The sequence below is a fragment of the Coenobita brevimanus genome, chromosome 53 (genome assembly GCF_032717465.1).
Source record: "Coenobita brevimanus isolate Jiangsu-jjx chromosome 53, ASM3271746v2, whole genome shotgun sequence".
NCBI lineage: Eukaryota > Metazoa > Arthropoda > Malacostraca > Decapoda > Coenobitidae > Coenobita > Coenobita brevimanus.
In genome coordinates this window covers 41,148,084-41,164,549 of record NC_137006.1, presented here as the reverse complement: position 1 = coordinate 41,164,549, position 16,466 = coordinate 41,148,084, and the positions used below count along the sequence as shown (strand labels likewise).

Sequence of the window (16,466 nt, the reverse complement as noted above, 5' to 3'; positions counted from 1 at the left end):
GTGGGGAAGGGTGGGGGGATGGGAAGGGAGAAGCAGGGGTGGGGGAGGGTGGGGGGATGGGGAGAGAGAGAGAGAGAAAAGCCAAACTGCCCTACTACCTCCCCCATCTCACTCACACACACACACACACACACACACACACACACACACACACACACACACACACACACAGTGGTAATACCCTTGCCTAGCATCTCCTAAAATGGGAGTTCACTCCTTGCTTGGGATGCAAAAAGTTTCACTGACAAAGCAGGTGGTTAGTGTCCTCCTTGAGCAAGAGAATGGATGTGCATATGTCTGACGGTCAAGGCTTTACCCTTAGATCAGACTGTATGAGCTCTCGGCTCTCTTCCAGGAGGGTAAAATGCTGATGATCACAACCATCATGTGATCCTGATCGGGCCGGTGAATTACACACACACACACACACACACACACACACACACACACACACACACACACACACACACAGGAGACAAGCAGGGGTGGGGGAGGGTGGATGGATGGGCAGGGAGATGACCAGGGCTGAGGGAGGGAGACATGCTTGGCAGTGCTAAGTGTGGCAGAAGATGGAGGAGGGACTGGGGGTGGGTGGGAGAAGAGAGGGAATGAAGGGAGGACCAGGAGAGCCTCGTGCACCACCACATACATGTTCAGACACGCTCGTTTCAAACCTAGGGAGGGGTCGAGTGTTCAGACTAGCAAATCGACGGCCGTTCGGATTGTGGGAATGTTCCCCCATATCTTTTGTTCAGTCTAGTGAATCGTTGGTTAGCAATGCGCCAGATCTCAGGGTATGCCTGTATTGATTATTTTTAACATGGGGAGAGATACCACATACCTCTAATGATAAACCCCACCAGAAGTGGGAAGACTTTTTCAAGGAAAGCAGTAATGGAGATGGATCTATCTATCTATTGCCAGACGCCTCAATCCCGTTTGGGGTGGCCACAAACAAATTGCCTCCAAGTTGCCCTGTCCCCTGCCATTTCACTGCCCTGCTCCCAACTCACACCCCCTCTCTCATATACCTCCCCACCCCATCCCTCCGTCTCATCCTCGGCCTCCCCCTCCCTCTTCCCCCCTCCACCTCACTCACATACATTCTCTTTGTCAGTCTTTCACTCTCCATCCTCTCCACATGGCCAAACCACCTCAATGTGTTCCTCATAACGCTTCCTATCACATCCACATCCACACCACAACGCTCCTTTATATCCTCATTCGTCAGCCTGTCTCTCCATGTGACTCCACAGGCTCCTCTTAAATAACCCATTTCCACTGCTCTCACTCTTGACTTGTGTCCTTCCAACAACGTCCAAGCTTCACTTCCATACGTTAGAGTTGGTATCACAATACTGTCATGTAGTAACTTTTTCACTTCCATGCTCACTTCCCTGTTTCTTATCACTGCTTTCAAAGAACCAGCAACCTTTCTTCCCTGCTGTACCCTTTCAAGCACTTCACCCTCCAAACCTCCATCCTTACTCATCACACTACCCAAGTACTTAAACGTACTCACATTTTCCAATTCCTCACCATCCAACCTCGCTGTACATTCACTGACTTCACCTCTCTTAAAGACCATCACTTTACTCTTCCCTATATTCACCTTTAGATTCCGTTTCTTACACACTCTCCCAAACTCATCCACCAAGCCTTGCAGCTCCCCTTTGTCTTCACTCAACAACACAGTATCATCTGCAAACAACAGTGCAGGGAGTTTCCAAACACTATCCTCTCTCACCAGGGCCACTCCAACATCCACTACCCTACCTTGTACCTCTTTTATTACCCCATCCATGTACAGATTGAACAACCATGGAGACATGACACATCCCTGTTTCAACCCAACTTTCAAAGAGAAAAATTCACTTAGTTCACCATCCACACGCACTGCAGCCTTCGCACCATTGTACATACTCTTCACAGCATTCAACAACTTCCCATCTACTCCATATATTCTTAACACTTTCCACAATCCTTGTCTATCCACCCTGTCATATGCTTTCTCCAAATTCATGAAAGCCGCATACAACTTCTTTCCCTTCTCTAGCAACTTTTCCACTAAAGATCTAAGAATGAATATCTGATCTACACAACCTCTTCCCTTCCTAAAGCCTCCCTGTTCTTCTCCAACTAATTTCTCTGTTCTTTCTCTAACTCTGTCAATAAGTATCCTACCATACACTTTTCCTATTATACTAAGAAGACAAATGCCCCACACTTCTTTTTCCCCCTTTCCTTTGTACAAGGGAATAATTATACCTGACTTCCAATCCTCCGGGACTCTACCTTCCTCCCAGGCCAATCTGCACATCTTCCACATCCATTCTACCACTATCTCTCCCCCATGCTTCAGCATTTCACCACACACTCCATCAATTCCTGGGGCTTTCCCCGATTTAACTTTCTTCATTACTTCCACAACTTCTATCCTACTGATTTCTTCCTGTCTTCTCACCTCCCTCCTTCTCCCAGCCATTCCCCAGCCACTTAGACTTGCATTACTTCCATCCTCTATGGAGATGGATGATGTATGGAAATAAGTGAAGGGTAAAGAACTTGAAAATATGGATCATCTTTATGAAATCTTAAATTGAAGAACAGTTACCGGTAAAAAAAAAAAAATGAAAACAAGCCATGTTTTTCTGAAATTTATACAGCTACTGGAATGTATCATATATTGTACAGTACAGCATCATGAAAAATTAAAAATGCATTTTTTTTTTTTTTTTTTAACACAAAACAGTCTTAATAATGAAAGTTGCAAAAGACAGGAGCTGTTTTGAGATAGATATCATATGGACATTACACAACCAAAGCCTGTCTGAGATAACTACAATCGTTCTTTTCCAACACCATCATCGTTCAGATGGTCAGATCTAGCCTTAACATTCTGCAGTCCTAACTTTGACATCTATTGGAATTAACATTGGCATCCAGTGGACCTTAGCTTGGCTTCCTTTAGTCATAACCTCCACATCCATGTAGTTGTACTGAAAGATTATTATTTTGAAGTATTACACAAACCAGTCATTGGAACTAATTTCTCTGAGAGAGCCAATCCTGATGTTAAGCTCTGCATCCTTTGTCCCAAACCGTGGCATTCTGTGGTCCCACCAGCTTTTGGAGGAGTACCGGTAACTGCTTTGGCATGTTGTAGTTTTCAGTTTGTTTCTGTTATTCCCCATCAATTTTACTCAAAAGGAAAGTATTTGAAGGTTTGGAGATAGTTATAGCTTGCGTTAACCCTTTCACTTCAGCTGTCCCCTATGCTGATAAAATCTTCTAGAGGGAGCAAGACAAAAGTACATTAAAAAATCCATGGATTCAGGAAGTTTTAGTTTGTTATTATTGAGTAATTCTCAAAAATATATCATATGTTTAATACAGGTACACTAGGTATTTATAAATCATCACTAGAATTTTCTCACAAAATTAAAGTACGATAGTATAACAGTAACAGCAGCAGCAGAAGCAACAGCTGCCTCTGTAACACAGATAATAGTTCAGATACCAAGCCTTATCTCAGTGGCTTTGGGTGCTGTTGAGTGACACCTTCAGGTTGTGACACCAATACAACTGCGTGGTTGAGCTGCCTGGTACAACAAATGTCTCCCTGTTCCCTCCTTAACCCATGAAAGGAAGGTGATTGACTGTAGAAGGGCTTCTTTGGTCAGCAGTCTGATGGACTGACTACCATACTTCTGTACTGCTGCCAGCACTACCGTTCATCAGCTTTGTGTAAGCGCATCTGAAACTCCAAGCAAAGGTTCCATTGTAAAAGAGAATGCATAAACCAAAAGTGTAATATTGTCTGCATCTTTAGAGTCTCGTGAGAGTAATAGCGTCAGTTTTGTACTGAATTGTACAGAACTGGTACTTTTTTTCCATTTCTTGCAAGAGCTTCCAGAAACTTCCTGTAAAATGTTGCCTGTAAATTATTTTTTTCAGCATTCTGAAGCTCTGCTAACTTGGAATTACAGCTCAAGCAAGCACTTGGTACTTCAATATGCTTTCAGAATTGTTTGTTTGAGACAGATGCACGAACTAGCTACTGTACTTATTTGTCGATTTACCATACTGAACTTGTGCAGTACAGACCTGAAAGGCGCCAGAATCATCATTATGGTCATATCTGATGGGATCATTTGATAGGAAGTGAACTTGTGCGGGTTCTTTGGAAATGAAGTCTTGTAGATTGTTATACCTGGAGTTAATGAATTATGAGTGGCTCATGTTTCTGCACCAAACCAAGTGGAAACTCAAGTATCAGTCCTAGAGGGTTAGCAGAGTGCTCTTCCAAAAGCTGGATTTCAGTCAGTTGCATAGATATCCCAATTAGGTGCAGAACCATCAAGAAATTTTGATCCTGTTGATGCAGTTGATTTAGAAGTTTGTGATTTATGTCATATGTAAACATTTTTTCATTGCCATTTGTAAATGGCTACCTTAGCTGTGAAGTGGCAATGTCTTGGAGAGTAGCTGTAGTGGAGTCTTATGATTGTGCATGAGGCGTACTGTTGGAAGTTACATTTGGTTGTTATAAGAGACTTGATGTTGTTAGATGTGCTGTTAGCACATCACTTTTTTTGTGTAACATGGTACCGGGTATGTTCTGAATTGAGGTGCCTATATGCCTGCCTTGAAGTGTGTGGATATTGATTTAAGTTATGGTTTTGTACCTTTCACTTGAAGATCATTATCATTGCTGCCCATGGTTAATGATGCTACATACAGCTTGATCACAATATACTGCTGTGTGTTAACAGCGATATCAGAAATTGATGGCATGTTTTATATTGTGATGAGTGAATGTGTCAGAGATTGTATATGTGGCTGATTGCTGGATCCATAGTAATCCTGTCTTATTCAGACTGCATGCACTGGGAGACCCTCATTTACTGTAGTTGTATATAATATGTTTCAAGTTTACATCTAAAATTTTTTAACACCTTGTTCCTATTTACAGCAGTTAAGTTAGTCAGCCTTTAAAATTTAATGGTACTGTACTAAATTGAATGTGACATTTTTTTCCCCTCAGCATGATAAATAAACATCTCCTGCAGGTTGTGCACGTATCTTATTCAGATATGTAATGTAATGCCTGTCAGTAATATGTAAACACTATACTGTAATGATAAATATTCATGTTTTTCATAGCTGTAAACATATATCATCTGCTCTGACTGTAGCAGCGGCTGAAGCTTTGGTAATGTATCATAATTTTATTTACTTTGGATCAGCCATAAATACCTAGCAGTATTTGGAGTAACAAAATCATTCTGACCACAGGTATCTATCTGTGTATCTATCTATCCATAGCCTGATGCCATGATCCTGTAAGGGGTTGCCATTTGCCTTTGATTAGTTTTTGTACTAGGAGGGGCACTAGCCCTCCATGTCAGGAACACTTACGTGTTGGTTGTATGGTTACCACCCATCATTGTAAATGGTTTCATGGCTTTCTGGAAGCCCTTAGGCTTTTGTCAATGTAAAACCACCTGAAAAGGAAAGAAGAGTAATAGAAGATGACAGGAAAAATGGGAGAAATAAGGGCAGACACAGGAAAAGAATGATAAAGGTGAAAGAAGAAGTTGGCAGCAACCGGTATCTCTTCGTGTTAATGTAATGTATACTCGTAACTCTGGTGTCTGATCCATGGTGTTCGGGGATAGAGTATATTTCCAGGGACTGCACCCCCATGTAAGTAGGGGACTCCCAGTATGGATGTATGGTATGTGGCCATGTGCAGGACAAATTGTGGCTGCATGATGAATGCTTTTAGTGTTGATTTGTAAAGACTAGTTCACTACAGTAAAACCCTGAATATCAAACCCATAAGGAGTGTCACCTCACAGTACTGGCACATTAAATGTTATTTAATATTACCATTAGATATGGAGAGCAGCCAGATGTATAGACAGTACAAACATTGATGAACCTCTAGGTTGGCTACTGAGAAAATGTTGGTTACCAGAGAAAATTGCAGGTTTTGCAAAATTTTATGATATGTGCCAAAAGTATTGCATATTATGTACAGTAATTTTCATTTTGTCCTTAAAGAAAGGATTGAGTAACAGAAAACAAAAATAATGCTAGACTTCATTGCAGCAGTGTTGGCTAAGTCATGGTATGATCTGCATGTGCTCTGTTTCATACCCAATCTGTGGCAGAAATTTAAAGCAGGTGCTGGTAGTATGTCCTTGCATGTGATAATGTACAGTTTACTGTTATTAAAAAAAAAAATGAGGGAAACATTTCAGGTAGCATGCCATAATTCTCCATATAATTACAACACACACACACACACATGTTATGTAGTAATGATCTTAAACTCTCTGCCAGGTCCTCATATTCATCTCTTTCCCATGTGTTTGATCTGGGTGGCATGTACAAATTGGCTACAATTACTTTACCTTCAGATGTGTTGATCTCCACCGCAATCAGTTCTACTTGTGATGATATATCTAGTTTTGTTTCATTGACTTTTAGATTTTTCTTAGTTAATATTATAATTCCTCCTCCTTTTTTTAAATTTCTGTCTCTTCTCCATATATTGTATTCCTCTAAGTTTAGTATATCATTGGATATCCTTGGTGTTACTAAAAAATGCAAAGAATCTTATGGAAAAAGAGGAGTTCAAAAATGTATGGATAAAAAGATGCCTAACACAAGAGGAACTGGAATTACTGAAAGAGAAAAGGGAGGAAGCAAAAACAAAAAATGAGGGAAGATCAGAAGAGGAGAAGAAATTTTTTTACAAAGTAATAGGATTGCAGGTACGAAAGTGGTACACAAACAGGATGGAATAAAAAGGAGGAAGGTAGTAGAACCATGTCATGACAAGTATATAAACAAGATGATAAAGTTGATGTACTCTAATGTGGATGGAATGGTATCTAAATTACTAGAGATGGATGATTATGTCAGAGAAAATGAACCACAAATAATATGACTTACTGAAACAAAATTAACACCAAGGATATCCAATGTCATACTAAACTTAGAGGAATACAATATATGGAGAGGAGACAGAAATTTAAAAAATGGAGGAGGAATTATAATATTAACTAAGAAAAATCTAAAAGTCAATGAAATAAAACTAGATATACCATCACAAGTAGAACTGATTGCAGTAGAGATCAACACATCTGAAGGTAAAGTAATTGAAGCCAATCTGTACATGCCACCCAGATCAAACACATGGGAAAGAGATGAATATGAGGACCTGGCAGAGAGTACAATTCAGAGTTTAAGATCATTACTACATAAAATGTAAGAGAAATCAGAAAGAATTATACTAACTGGGGATTTCAATACAAATATAAATTGGAATACTCTACATATAATTAGCCAAGAAAGCTGTTGGGACCAAAAGCTCCTGGATCTCGTGCAAGAGTTTTTCCTAACGCAACATGTGAGGGAAACTACCAGAAAAAGAGGACTTGATGTACCTTCAGTGCTAGATCTGATATTTACTAGGCAAAAAAATGATATTGACAGTTTAATATATCACCCTCCACTCGGCAAAAGCGACCATGCAGTACTAAATTATAACTTCAGGATAGCATATGACATAGTAAACAGCAATGACAGTTACAAAAAGAGCCTAAACTATAAAAAGGGAAATTATCAAGACCTAAAGAAGTATTTCTTAGAAGTTGATTGGGAAAATGAGCTTAGAGGACAAGATTTAAATGCTGTATATAAAAAATTTGTGAATTTTATGAAATAGGAGTCCAGAAGTACATCCCACAGCACAAAGAAGCAGATAAAAAAATACAGAAATGGTTCAATACAGAATGTAAAAAATCAAAAGAAAGAAGAGATTTGTTGTGGAATAAATACAGAAGACATAATAGTGAAAGGGCGTATAATAATTACAAACAGGCAAGAAACGATTATACAAGAATAAGGAGGGAAGCCCAAAAACAGTTTGAGGAGGATATAATAAATAAAATTAGTGATCAACCAAAGCTGTTTTACAGCTATATCAGAAGCAAAACCAAAGTAAAAGATATAATACAATCAATTACGGACGAGGGAATCACTTATACACAAGAGAAGGATATTTGTGAAGCACTAAATAAGAATTTCCAATTAGTTTTTACAGAAGAAAAAAATTTTGAGAGGGACTATGTGGAACATGCATGTCCACACATACTACCAGATATACAAATAGCAGAAAAAGTAATACAGGAGGAGTTAAGTAGATTAGACAGAGGAAAAGCAAGTGGTCCTGATGAAATTTCATGTTGGGTACTACGAGAATGTGCAAAGGAGTTAAGTAAACCATTATTTTTAATTTTCAAGAAATCCTTGAGTCAAGGTAAACTACCTGACATTTGGAAAAAAGCAAATATTGTCCCCTTATTCAAGAAAGGAAATAGACAAAATCTACTCAACTACCGACCAGTATTACTGACCAGTGTTATAAGCAAGGTATTAGAAAAGCTTATAAGAAAAGCTTGGGTAAATCATCTAGAAGAACACAGTATGATAACAGAAAGACAGTTTGGTTTCAGAAAAGGAAAATCATGTGTTACTAATCTGTTGAGCTACTATGACAGAGTAACAAACACAATACAGGAAAGGGAAGGATGGGTGGACAGTATCTATTTAGATTTCAAGAAAGCTTTTGACACTACCACACCAAAAACTTTTATGGAAACTGTACCATCAAGGAGGAATTCGAAGCAAACTGTTTTGTTGGATGCAAGACTTTCTCATAAAAAGAGAAATGAGAACAGTACTATGAGGAAACTACTCATCATGGAAAGAAGTGACTAGTGGAGTACCACAGGGTTCAGTGCTGGCACCAATCATGTTTTTAGTGTATGTAAATGATATAAACAGTAACACTGGAAATGAGAGCTATCTGAGTATGTTTGCAGAAGATGCAAAAATACAAAGGAGAATTACTAACACAGACTCTTGTAAAGAGCTACAAGAAGAATTAAATAAACTTCATGAATGGAGTAGTACATGGCAAATGGAATTCAGTGTGGACAAGTGTCATGTAATCAAGTTTGGTAAAAGTGGAAAAAGACCTGATTGGGATTATAAGTTAGGAAATAAAACCCTATACACATCAGAAAGAGAGAAAGACCTAGGTGTGATCATCAATAACAGACTATCTCCAGCTGACCACATCAGCGAGAAGGTACGGAACATGTATACACTGCTTGCAAATATGAGAATAGCATTCACATACATAAATGAAGACATGCTAAGAAGGATAATAACATCATTCATTAGACCAACCCTGGAATATGCATCAGTAGTCTGGAGTCCTCATCTCAAAAAGCACATAGACAAGATTGAAAAAGTTCAAAGGGCCGCTACAAGATGGATACCAAGCTTAAGGGACCTAAGCTACGAAGAAAGACTAAATAAACTGAATCTACCAACACTACAGGAGCGAAGGAAAAAGAGGTGACATGATAATGCTATATAAGTGCATATCAGGGAAGGAGAAAATAGACATAAATGATTACTTAACATATGGAGAAGCATCAGCAAGAGGACACTGCAAAAAACTTCATAAGAAGAGAGGTGATAAAGACGTAAGGAAATTCAGTTTCCCAAACAGAGCAATTGATGAATGGAATGCACTACCGAATGAAATAGTGTGTGCCAAAACAATTCACAAATTTAAGGATATGTACGATAAATGTGGTTTAAGACACGGGACAGTACGAGCTTGACTCATTCCTGTAAAGATACAATTAGGTAAGAACAATTAGGTAGGTAAGAACACACACACACACACACACACACACACACACACAGAGGAAAAGAAAAAGGATAAAGGTAGAAAGCAGGATGATGATTTCTACCAAGAACTGGTTGAAATGGAGACTCACAACAAACTGGTTGAACGAGTACATAGGTTAGAGACGGCTTTTCAAAATGAGATTGATGAAATTAAGAAACAAATGCACTTACAAAAGTAAGAAATAGAAACATTAGGATAGGAAGTCAACAAGAAAGACACAACCATAAATGAGCTAACAGTTGAAGTGGGTACACTTAGGAGGAAAATGAGTGAAATGGCAACTACAGTAGTCAACCACGAGAGTATTATGGAAGAGTTCAAAAATGATACAGAGACAGTTAGGCAAGTAAGCAGTCTGATAGATCAGAGCAGTGATATTGAGGAGAAAATAACACAGGTGAATGAAGCTGTGCAAAGCTACAAAAATGATGTGGAAACCACTTATGCTGAAATGGTGAAAGTAAAGAAGGACTTGGAATCAAGGGTGGATGGAAAAAGCATTAAAAAGGAAGTGAAAAGAATAATCCAAAACAAAGTTAGTCAGAGATTCAGTAGATATTAACAAATCTATAGTAATCACTGGTATAGAAGAGGAAGAAGTAAAAAAAACAATATATCAAGAGACAAAAAGGAGATGGCAAATGTAATGGGCATATTGAAAGAAGTATCAGAGGACATCTGTAGTAAAGATATAGAGGAACACAAAAGGTTAGGGAAATACGAGAAAAGCAAGTCAAGACCCCTAAAGGTAACCTTCCAGAGTGTAAACACTGCGAAGGAGATACTAAAAAATGAAAAGAATCTTATGGAAAGAGAGGAGTTATAAATGTATGGATAAAAAGATGCCTAACACAAGAGGAACTGGAATTACTGAAAGAGAAGAGGGAGGAGGCAAAAACAAAAAATGAGGGAAGATCAGAGCAGGAGAAGGATACATTCTTTTTACAAAGTAATTAGATTGCAGGTACGAAAGTGGTACATAAACAGGATGGAATAAAAAGGAGGAAGGTAGTAGAACCAAATCATGACAAGTACAGTACCCTCGCGTCCAACATGTGTTTGTCCAGCACGATTCGCGTCCAGCACGGAGAGCAAAAAATTAGTATGATTTAATACGATTTAAGTACTGTAAAACGGGTGCATAAGCATAACACTGACGGAGCTCCGAGAAGTGGGCGAAATCCGCAGAGTTCGCCTCTAGCACGATCACCCCTGGTCCAACACGGTCATACTGGACATTCCTGTGACGCTGACAGCCAATCAAAACTTATGATCAAGTAGCCTCCCCCGCCCGCTATCATGACGAGATCATGATGTCGCCCAATGAAAAATGCTTGTGTTCTCACGTGATGTTTAAATTTCTCCTGCCACAGCGCCACTCAGTCGCATAATTCACATTGGACAGTGCTTTTTTCTCACTGTGTTTTCTGCCCTTGCTACTGCATTTTACCCTGCTCACGATGCCTAGGAAGCCTTCTAAGAACCCCAAGAAGCGGCGGCACCTCCCTCAGGCCACCAAGCTAGAATTCATCGAGAGGCAGAAGAAAGGGGAGAGAAATTTCAAAGGATTTATGGGGGAGGTTGAGGAGGAGCAGCAGCCATTACCCGCTAGTGATGCCAGCAGCCATCCTCCAGGGACCCAGTAGGACTACCTACAGTCTCAGATATCACCTTCCATTCCCAGCAAGCCCACCAACACTATCCTAAAAGGTTAGTTATCATTCATAGTACAGTACCATTTATTATAATTACAGTAGCACCTAACAGTGCTCGTCAGAATTATTGAGCGCCCTGCGTCCCTCCTAAGAAACAAACCTTTCAACATTGAAAAAACATATAAATAATGCATTTTATTTACATTTAGTGCTTCGTAGGGTAGCCTTTATGTTTCTTCATGGACCTGAGACGTCTTGGAAGTGAAAGGGCGAGGCTCCTGAGGTACTGGAGGGGTATTTTGTCCCAGGAATCACGAATGGCAGCTTCCAGCTTAGGCAGAGAGCTAATGTTCTTCCCTTGGAGACTCTTCTTTACGAGGTACCAGAGGTTTTCAGTTGGGTTTAGGTCTGGGCTATTTCCTGGCCAGTCTGTCATGAATGATACCTCGCAGTCACGAAGCCAATTGGTGACAGATTTGGCCTTGTGAGCAGGTGCACCGTCCTGCTGAAACACTCGTGCACCTGTTAGCTCGGATGATTCTGGGAAATGATCACACAGAAGCTACAGGTAAACATCCTGATTCACTCTAACATTCTTGGGAAGCACAACAAGCTTCCCCAAACCTTGACCCGAGAAACAAGCCCACACCATGAGTGAATCAGGATATTTAACTGTGCTTTCTACATACCGTGGGTCAAGTAGGTCACTACCTTTGCGTCGATACACACGTGCTCCTCTGTTACAGGTAACACTAAACGTTGCCTCATCAGACCACAACACTGACAACCATTGCTCCTCACCCCAGTTTAGATATTTATTAGCAAAGGCAAGCCTACGAAGAATCTGGCTCTTGGTGAGTAAAGAAAGATTTAGAAACAAGGGTGGAGGAAAAAAGAATTAAAAAGGAAGTGAAAAGAATAATCCAAAACAATCCAAAGTTAGTCAGAGATTCAGTAGATATAAACAAATCTATAGTAATCACTGGTATAGAAGAGGAAGAAGTAAAAAACAAGATCACAAGAGACAAAAAGGAGATGGCAAATGTAATGAGCTTACTGAAAGAAGTATCAGAGGAAATCTGTAGTAAAGACATAGAGGAACACAAAAGGTTAGGGAAATATGAGAAAAGCAAGACAAGACCTGTAAAGGTGACTTTCCAGAGTGTAAACACAGTGGAAGAGATACTAAAAAATGCAAAGAATCTTATGGAAAAAGAGGAGTTCAAAACTGTATGGATAAAAAGATGCCTAACACAAGAGGAACTGGAATTACTGAAAGAGAAAAGGGAGGAAACAAAAACAAAAAATGAGGGAAGATCAGAAGAGGAGAAGAAGAAATTTTTTTTACAAAGTAATAGGATTGCAGGTATGAAAGTGGTACACAAACAGGATGGAATAAAAAGGAAGAAGGTAGTAGAACCATGTCATGACAAGTATATAAACAAGATGATAAAGTTGATGTACTCAAATGTGGATGGAATGGTATCTAAATTACTAGAGATGAATGATTATGTCAGAGAAAATGAACCACAAATAATATGACTTACTGAAACAAAATTAACACCAAGGATATCCAATGACATACTAAACTTAGAGGAATACGATATATGGAGAAGAGACAGAAATTTAAAAAAAGGAGGAGGAATTATAATATTAACTAAGAAAAACCTAAAAGTCAATGAAATAAAACTAGATATACCATCACAAGTAGAACTGATTGCAGTAGAGATCAACACATCTGAAGGTAAAGTAATTGTAGCCAATTTGTACATGCCACCCAGATCAAACACATGGGAAAGAGATGAATATGAGGACCTGGCAGAGAGTACAATTCAGAGTTTAAGATCATTACTACATAAAATGTAAGAGAAATCAGAAAGAATTATACTAACTGGGGATTTTAATACAAATATAAATTGGAATACTCTATAATTAGCCAAGAAAGCTGTTGAGACCAAAAGCTCCTAGATCTTGTGCAAGAGTTTTTCCTAACGCAACATGTGAGGGAAACCACCAGAAAAAGAGGACTTGATGTACCTTCAGTGCTAGATCTAATATTTACTAGGCAAGAAAATGATATTGACAGTTTAATATATCACCCTCCACTCGGCAAAAGCGATCATGCAGTACAAAATTATAACTTCAGGATAGCATATGACATAGTAAACAGCAATGACAGTTACAAAAAGAGTCTAAACTATAAAAAGGGAAATTATCAAGACCTAAAGAAGTATTTCTTAGAAGTTGATTGGGAAAATGAGCTTAGAGGACAAGATTTAAATGCTGTATATAAAAAATTCTGTGAATTTTATGAAATAGGAGTCCAGAAGTACATCCCACAGCACAAAGAAGCAGATAAGAAAATACAGAAATGGTTCAATACAGAATGTAAAAAATCAAAAGAAAGAAGAGATTTGTTGTGGAATAAATACAGAAGACATAATAGTGAAAGGGCGTATAATAATTACAAACAGGCAAGAAACGATTATACAAGAATAAGGAGGGAAGCCCAAAAACAGTTTGAGGAGGATATAATAAATAAAATTAGTGATCAACCAAAGCTGTTTTATAGCTATATCAGAAGGAAAACCAAAGTAAAAGATATAATACAATCCATTACGGACGAGGGAATCACATACACAAGAGAAAGATATTTGTGAAGCACTAAATAAGAATTTCCAATTAGTTTTTACAGAAGAAAAAAATTTTGAGAGGGACTGTGTGGAACATGCATGTCCACACATACTACCAGATATACAAATAGCAGAAAAAGTAATATAGGAGGAGTTAAGTAGATTAGATAGAGGAAAAGCAAGTGGTCCTGTTGAAATTTCGTGTTGGGTACTATGAGAATGTGCAAAGGAGTTAATAAACCATTATTATTAATTTTCAAGAAATCCTTGAGTCAAGGTAAACTACCTGATATTTGGAAAAAAGCAAATATTGTCCCCTTATTCAAGAAAGGAAATAGACAAAATCCACTCAACTACCGACCAGTATCACTGACCAGTGTTGTAAGCAAGGTATTAGAAAAGCTTATAAGAAAAGCTTGGGTAAATCATCTAGAAGAACACAGTATGATAACAGAAAGACAGTTTGGTTTCAGAAGAGGAAAATCATGTGTTACTAATCTGTTGAGCTACTATGACAGAGTAACAAACACAGTACAGGAAAGGGAAGGATGGGTGGACAGTATCTATTTAGATTTCAAGAAAGCTTTTGACACAGTACCACGCCAAAAACTTTTATGGAAACTGTACCATCAAGGAGGAATTCGAGGCAAACTGTTTTGTTGGATGCAAGACTTTCTCATAAAAAGAGAAATGAGGACAGTACTAAGAGGAAACTACTCATCATGGAAAGAAGTGACTAGTGGAGTACCACAGGGTTCAGTGCTGGCACCAATCATGTTTTTAGTGTATGTAAATGATATAAACAGTAACACTGGAAATGAGAGCTATCTGAATATGTTTGCAGATGATGCAAAAATACAAAGGAGAATTACTAACACAGACTCTTGTAAAGAGCTACAAGAAGAATTAAATAAACTTCATGAATGGAGTAGTACATGGCAAATGGAATTCAATGTGGACAAGTGTCATGTAATCAAGTTTGGTAAAAGTGGAAAAAGACCTGATTGGGATTATAAGTTAGGAAATAAAACCCTATACACATCAGAAAGAGAGAAAGACCTAGGTGTGATTATCAATAACAGACTATCTCCGGCTGACCACATCAGCGAGAAGGTACGGAACATGTATACACTGCTTGCAAATATGAGAATAGCATTCACATACATAAATGAAGACATGCTAAGAAGGATAATAACATCATTCATTAGACCAACCCTGGAATATGCATCAGTAGTCTGGAGTCCTCATCTCACAAAGCACATAGACAAGATTGAAAAAGTTCAAAGGGCCGCTACAAGATGGATACCAAGCTTAAGGGACCTAAGCTACGAAGAAAGACTAAATAAACTGAATCTACCAACACTACAGGAGCGAAGGAAAAGAGGTGACATGATAGTGCTATATAAGTGCATATCAGGGAAGGAGAAAATAGACATAAATGATTACTTAACATATGGAGAAGCATCAGCAAGAGGACACTGCAAAAAACTGCATAAGAAGAGAGGTGATAAAGACGTAAGGAATTTCAGTTTCCCAAACAGAGCAATTGATCAATGGAATGCACTACCGAATGAAATAGTGTGTGCCAAAACAATTCACAAATTTAAGGATATGTACGATAAATATGGTTTAAGACACGGGACAGTACGAGCTTGACTCATTCCTGTAAAGATACAATTAGGTAAGAACAATTAGGTAAGGTAAGAACACACACACACAAATGCAGTTTTAAAATTTGCACTTTCCATTGTTCCCCCTGTGCAATAGGAGGGGTTGGTATCACCTGTCCTTACATAATCAGTGCCTATTTGAAGACAGTTTTTAGTATTAATTACAGTATATGTTTATTACTGGTATTATTTATACATATATAAGAAGAGATGATAAATTTCAAACAGTGCACTTCACTGCTTTTATTGTTAATGGTACAGTAGGGTTTTACTTGCTTATCTCATTCTGCATTCTGATATTTTCAATTTTCTGTAAAGCATGTGGATCCATGCATTTGGGGTTTAAGAGTACAGTACTGTAAACCTTCAAATATTCATTCTCGCAATATCCAGTGCTGCTGGCTCAGCTCTGTTCAAGCAATAATTGACAAAATTAAGCAATATCTGGCACTGAAACGGGATGTAACCGGAGGTTCTATGCATTATCCAGCACTGAGATATTTGAACCAGGCTGTAAATGGTAGCCAGTCAACACTATTGCTGTATTACTGTATTGTACCATTATTGTATTTTATGCTTGATTTTCATCTTTTGCTCATGGGAAATTCTGTAGGATAGAGGGTCGAGATGGTTAGTAATGCAAAATCCGGCTCGATGCTGAATATTGAGCCAGTGGGGGGTACAATGCAATATCTGGAGTTTTGCTTTATTTAGCGTAGGGCGT

At 38.6% G+C, this 16,466-nt stretch overlaps 1 protein-coding gene across 1 annotated transcript in view; it reads left to right on the top strand.

The window, feature by feature from the left end:
- Window positions 1-16,466, top strand: part of LOC145400804 (voltage-dependent T-type calcium channel subunit alpha-1G-like) — a 470,580-nt gene that overhangs the window by 55,676 nt on the left and 398,438 nt on the right. The gene's annotated exons all lie outside the window — the stretch shown is intronic.